We start from the raw sequence: 6,000 nt of genomic DNA on the forward strand, positions 1-6,000 counted from the left end.
TGTGCAGAGATGAATTGCTGTTGAGTCTAAGTCTTCAGATACGAGTGGCACAGTGAATTCTTGAGCATCTGCACGTGAACCACTTGCTTTGAGATTACCTGCAGCTCCAGGCTCTCCCCACCTCGTATTGCTCACCGTGATTCGGCATGTGTGTGGGAGTGTGTGGGCCTTTGCATTCTGAAGAATGCCCAATCAAATGACTGGGGATTTAAAAAAATGATACAACTCACCTTCTTTTCAGTGCCTGGATCATGGAAATTGGTTATGTTGTTAATAACTGGAATATAGCACCCTATCCCAACCTAACTCCTCTTACCCAAGTTCAAGTAGTCTGCGAATTCAAACACACCTCCTTGGAGTTAAGAGCTGGAAGGAGCTGCCGAAGGTTGGGTATTGGCTTGGCCTCTATTGCAGCCCCAGGAAGGAGACAGGTCATCCTGCTGATTGAACAATGGCGGCCTAATCTAGCATCAAATTCATGCTTCGAGCCTGCAGAGAGATCTTTTTGTTCTCTTTAATGTGCAATTTTACCTCTTAATGTCATGCGGACAATTCTGCCTCTTCTTTGATGTGCAATTTTACCTCTTAATATCATGCAGATAATTCTGCATCCTTTGTCTCATCTGTTACCACTGGAGCGTTTTAACACTTTTTGAAGATGCTCTTTGCATTGACTTATTTTGATGCTTAGCATAGTGCTTTGAAGCTGGGGAGACATTTCATAGATGAGGAAACCAAGTGACTTGTGAAAAGCACGTGGTGGACGAATGAGAGCACTGAGCTCAGAAATTTCAAGTACGCGAACTCCAGTGCTGTTCACACACTGCGGTAAACCATGGAAAAGCAAGAGCTGGTGGAAACGTCTGTGCTCAGACGCACAGTAGGTTGCTTTGCTCCTTGAGATATTTGAAAAGACAAGTGATGGACTGGTCAGCCTGCAGAACTCTCTCATGCATTTGTAATAAGAACAATTTCTTTTCAGGATACACCACCACCATTCTAATAACGGACATTATGATTTTAATAGTTATGGGCTTCATAAAATGCTGTTCAGGAAAATGGCTTAGAATACCTGATTCCATCATAAACTAGGCAATTTTCCCCGGGATAACAGAGCGATAGAAATGCTTCATTATCTCAGACACCAAACACATATATGAATTAAACTGAACCACATTGTTACAGCAAAATCAATATACTGTGTTTATAAAGGGCACACTTTTTTCCACAATTAAAATATATATCAAAATACATACATGGCCTTAATTAACATTCTGTTCTGCCTGCCTGGTCACATAACTAGCACCATGTCCTCAGGAATAATGAACGCATCCCCCCAAATGTACGCACACATGGCTGATGTTTCCATCACTCACGTTTTAGGCTACACGCAAAGTGATGGAGACATCAAGGACACATTGTCTCACATGGCAGGGGGAGCGTATTTGTTCGCTGTTTCTGCTTTATAGGCTAATTGGAATTTTAAAAAAATTTGCCACATTATCCTGGCAGATGGTATTTTGCTTTATCGTTATTCATGGGTATTAATGACTTCCCTCTGGAGCATGTGTATCCTGCCTTGCTTTGAATTGCATTACGTTTCATGCCGACTGCTCCACGCAGAATCGGGTCCAGGCTCTTCTGGGTGGTGACGAAGCTGCGCGCTGCCCGGTTGATCAACGTCGGTCACTTGATTAGGAATTAAGTAGCTCTTTGAAATGTGGAAAACGATTTTCTTCTCTGTGCCGAATACCGCAGCCCATTTCTCATTTCCCTCAGCTTGCTCTCCCACAGGGTGGCACGCCGTAGCTGGTGCCCGGAGACAATGGCAGAGTTGGACCCGTCTTTCGTCAGCCTGGGATTATTAGACATCCTTTCTTTCCCCCTTGGAAGGTGGGGGCTTGGTTTCCTCAGTGAGGAAAATGCATGGCAACAGGATGCAAGGATCCTGCCGCAGAAAATTATTGTTAAATGAATTCCTTCAACAAAATGTATTAGAGAACAGCCTCGTCTTTGTTTACTCGATCTCTCAAATGCCTAAATCTCTAAAACGCCTAAATGAGGCAGCTGGCAGCGTGGACTCTGACCAGCTCATCACCTGAGGGGAGCATGACGTCACAGAGCAGAGCAGTGCAGAGCGGAAAGTTGTGGTCGGTGGAAGCCCCAGTCCTTACCTGGAAGCAACAAAAACTCAGAAGCGTGGGGGACAGATGTAGCTTACGGGAGCCTCTGGAGAAACCTGGAGCTTTTCTGCGAGCAGAGGCCACAATGTGCTGTTGGAACACTTGAGAGTGAGGAGCTGAGGCTGCTGTAGCCCTTACCTGGTGGTCTTGCGTCCTGCAATCCCTGCCCTCGGTGGTTCTAGATACTTCCATGGCCACCTTCATATACATTCTCCCCAACTCTTATCCCTCTGCTTTTCAATGTTATTTAGTGAGGCACTGTTTTAGGTTCTGGGATTCAGGAATTAATACAACAGGCAAGATCTCCGCATCATGTAAGATGGGGACATCCTCTCTCTATTGCAGAGGGCATAGTTGGGGGATAGTAACATAAAGACAATGTCTCCTGCTGGGACAAAGGTTGGTCAGATTTGCTTGTAGCTTATTATAAAGGACTGGGGCTCCTTACTCAGGTTTTTTCAGCTGTGACACAGACCCACTAAATGGGGAGTATCCACCCTGGCCACTTTGCATCGACCCCACAGAGCTTGGGGAACAAGGAGAATGGACATAAATATTAAAGTTCATGCTTTTACTCTGCCGTGAGTAGTGAAGTCCTTTTTTTCTGACCCAGGCATCTTGTGACGCTTACAGCATCCATGAACAGGTGGGGGGGTTTAACATTTTACCTTACAAATAGGAAAAAAACCTCAGATCCTTCACAGTTTCTGACATTAACTCAAAAGTAAGTACCAGTCAAGTAAGATCCCTTTTATCTTTCTCCTCCTTCCCCAAGTGATACTCCCCTTAATCCTGGAGGGACCAGTGGCAACAAAGTAAGCAGGAAAGTCATGAAATAAAAAAGCTCCAGTTGGGGAAAATAGAAAAGAAATTGACTGTATTCATCTCTTTACCACAGCAGACTTTTCTTCTTCCTTAGGTAAAAGGTGGAGACATAGAAGTTAAAACTTCAGGTGGCGTTCAGAGTTTACGGTTGCTGTATGGAGGGAACAGTGAACATTTTATTACTGAAGTGAAGTCAGAACTGCCCATGGGTGTGTTCTACATTCCATCCAAAGGGGCAGGAAGATTGGACTCTGCAGAATAGCTATGGAGGGGGAAGTTATGAGACAACAATTACTTAGGGTTATTTTCTCTCGTTTACGTATTCAACCTACCATTACACCTCAGCTCTACAAAAAATAGGAAGAAGACAAATGGCAATCTCCCACTCCTGGCAGGAATGACATGAGCACAAGTGCTGCCGGTGAATCCCGTGAGGACTCCTTGTTCCCAGCACGAGGCTGTGGGGAGTGTGGATGGTGAGTCAACATCATCACCACAGGGGGAGGGGGTGACCCTCCAGTTACGACCCTTCCGGGCTGAAGCATGGAGTGATATTCTGACATACTTTCCTAAAAGACATTTATTTAGTCATCGACAACCACTCACATGTATTATTATACTAAGTTCTTGGCTGCTAATATAAGCAATGTTCAGTGAACATGGTGGGGAATTTGAATTATACTTCAAAAAGGTATTCCTCTCCCTCATTTTTATATGAGAAACAGACATTCTCACATCATTGAGGTTGGACTTGGCCGTGTGACTGCCTTTGAATAATGGATGATAACACAACGTGAGACGGTAGATACTTGGCCATTAGCTTGTGTTGAAGGACACAGGCCCTGGACGTCTGAACAAGGCTGCGTCTTCCAGTCCCAGGATGTGGCCTGTCTCCTCACTTACTGCAGTCTTCTTTGTCTCAGCAAGTATCTTATGAAGTATGGACCTGCATAAGGGAGGCAACCTTTTTGCAACAAACTAAAAAGTTGCATGAAGATGTCTGTAATTTTAACTTTTTATATCCTTTCTTCACTGAGCTTCTAAGACATCAGCCTCTCTTGGTTTTCCTCCTTTACTATGGGTTACCCTTCCCTCAGCCTCTTGGCTGATCCTATTCTTCCCCTGGCTTCTGTTTACATCAGAGCACCCCAGGACTAAGTCGTTGGGCTTCATTTGTTGTTGTTGTTGTTCTCATGGAACCTTATGGCTCCAGATACCATCTATCCGCTGACAACTCCTAAATGTGTATTTCCAACCAAGTCTTCTCTCCTGAACTACGGGTTCAGGTGTCCGATTGCCTACTCAACCTCTTCATTTGGGTGTCGGCTAGTGACCTCTTAACTCTAAAACTTGGCTCCCACTTTTCCCCTCCAGCTTGAACCAACCTTAGTCTCCTTCACCTCAGCTGATGGCAACTCTAGTCTTCTCATTGCTTATGCCCCCAACCTTGAGTCATCCTTGGCAACTCTCTCTCTCTTTCTCATACTCTGCAGCTAATATGTGAAGACTTTGGTTCCACCTTAGGCATATCCCAAATGTGCTGAGAATCAGACCACTTCTCTGTCCCTCCACTGCTGTCCCCTGGGGCAGGCCACCATCCCCTTTCTCCTGGGTTACTGCAGTAGCTTCCTGAAGAGCCTCCCTTGCTTTGCTCGGCCCCTTCCCCAGGACAATTTTCAGTACAGCAGCCAGAGTGGCCCTTTTCAAATGAAATCAGATCGTGGTTACCCCTTTGCTCGAAACCCCAGAATGGCCTTCATTTTACTTACAGTAAGACATAAAGTGATTAAAGTAGCTCTCAAGGCCCTTGAAGAGCCAACCTCTGTCGCATCTCCTTCTTCTTCTGTTATCCCCTTTGCTCGCTCCCTTCTTCCTTCACTGGCCTCATTGCCATTTCTGGGCAACGATCTGTCCTCAGTACCCAGAACAGTGCCTGGCCCAGAGTAAGGGCTCAGCAAATATTTGCTGCAGGGTTGAATGAATCACCCATCCACCGAGCGAGTTACAGGGGCTTTAGCACAGCAGACTAATTGAGACATCAACACTCAAGTTTCTGGCAACTCCTGGGGCCAGACTCAGTGTTGACCCCTAGCTCCTGCCTTTGTGTGTCAATCCAAATGCTGTGGCATAAGAGATGTGCTCTTCTCTAGTGAAGGGACAACTGTCACAACAGTGTGAATTTATAGGAGGTTTTTAGTAGGGACATATATGAAAAATATTTAAATAGAGCTTCTCACAAATCTAGAAAAATCAAACACTCTGTTGAATGCACTCGTGTACTATCCTACATCTCTTTTAGACTTATAGAAGAATGACACCCCTTATTTGAAATTCAACCCAGTGTTTTGCTTGCAAACCACCCAAGCCTGAAGTGAGGCAAGAGGAAGAAGAGCCAGAGGAAGAGGAATTTCTGATCCTGAGCACTATTGGAATTAAGTACCTGGGTGGTCTTGGGTGGTGGCTATTTTTGTATGAAATACACACGTGTATTTGTTGAACTTGAGGTGAACTTCTCAGAAATAACGGACTTTTACCTCACTAAGAGTGAGCATTTGTTCCACTTCTGGTATGAATAAACAAACATTGTTTAGTCTCAACTCCTCTTCAAATTCAGGACTCTGGGTAGGTTTTGATGGGGGCTACTCGGCAGGGAACCCAGTCCCCGCACAGAGGCATGCTTCAGCGTGCAGCACAGCTCCCAGCAGTGTGCATTATGATGCTGCTGCAGCTGACGGCTGGCCACTTGATAGAGCTTCTCTGTGTTAACGATGCTAGAACGGAAATTCTTTTTTAAAATATCATTGCCCTGGTGTTTTATTTTTATTTATTTTTCAATTACAGTTTATACTCCATGTTACTGTTTATTGGTTTCAGATGTACAGCATAGTGGTGAGACGATCATGTACTTACAGAGTGGTCCCCTTGACATTTCGAGTGCCCACCTGGCCCCAGACATAGTTGTCTATGACGTTACCGACTTGATTCCCTGTGC

The sequence above is a fragment of the Phyllostomus discolor genome, chromosome 1, assembly GCF_004126475.2.
Source record: "Phyllostomus discolor isolate MPI-MPIP mPhyDis1 chromosome 1, mPhyDis1.pri.v3, whole genome shotgun sequence".
In the NCBI taxonomy this organism is placed as follows: domain Eukaryota; kingdom Metazoa; phylum Chordata; class Mammalia; order Chiroptera; family Phyllostomidae; genus Phyllostomus; species Phyllostomus discolor.